The following is a 255-nucleotide window of genomic DNA, read 5'->3' on the forward strand; positions in this document are numbered from 1 at the left end:
GAACCCAAGCAGGGGAGTGGGAGAGGAAGAAGCAGGCTCCCCACGGAGAAGCCCGATGAGGGACTCCTTTCTGGAACGCTGGGATCACACCCTAATCCAAAGATAGGCACTTAATGACTGCGCCACCCAGGCGCCCTGGAATGTGGGCTTCTTGATTTTTCAGCCTGCCTTCTGGGGGAGGGGCCTGCCGCGCCGATACTCAGGAAACCCTGTTTGGGTAGAGTCTCCGTGTCCCCTGCGAGGGGGGATGGGGAT

The sequence above is a fragment of the Ailuropoda melanoleuca genome, chromosome 16, assembly GCF_002007445.2.
Source record: "Ailuropoda melanoleuca isolate Jingjing chromosome 16, ASM200744v2, whole genome shotgun sequence".
Lineage (NCBI taxonomy): Eukaryota > Metazoa > Chordata > Mammalia > Carnivora > Ursidae > Ailuropoda > Ailuropoda melanoleuca.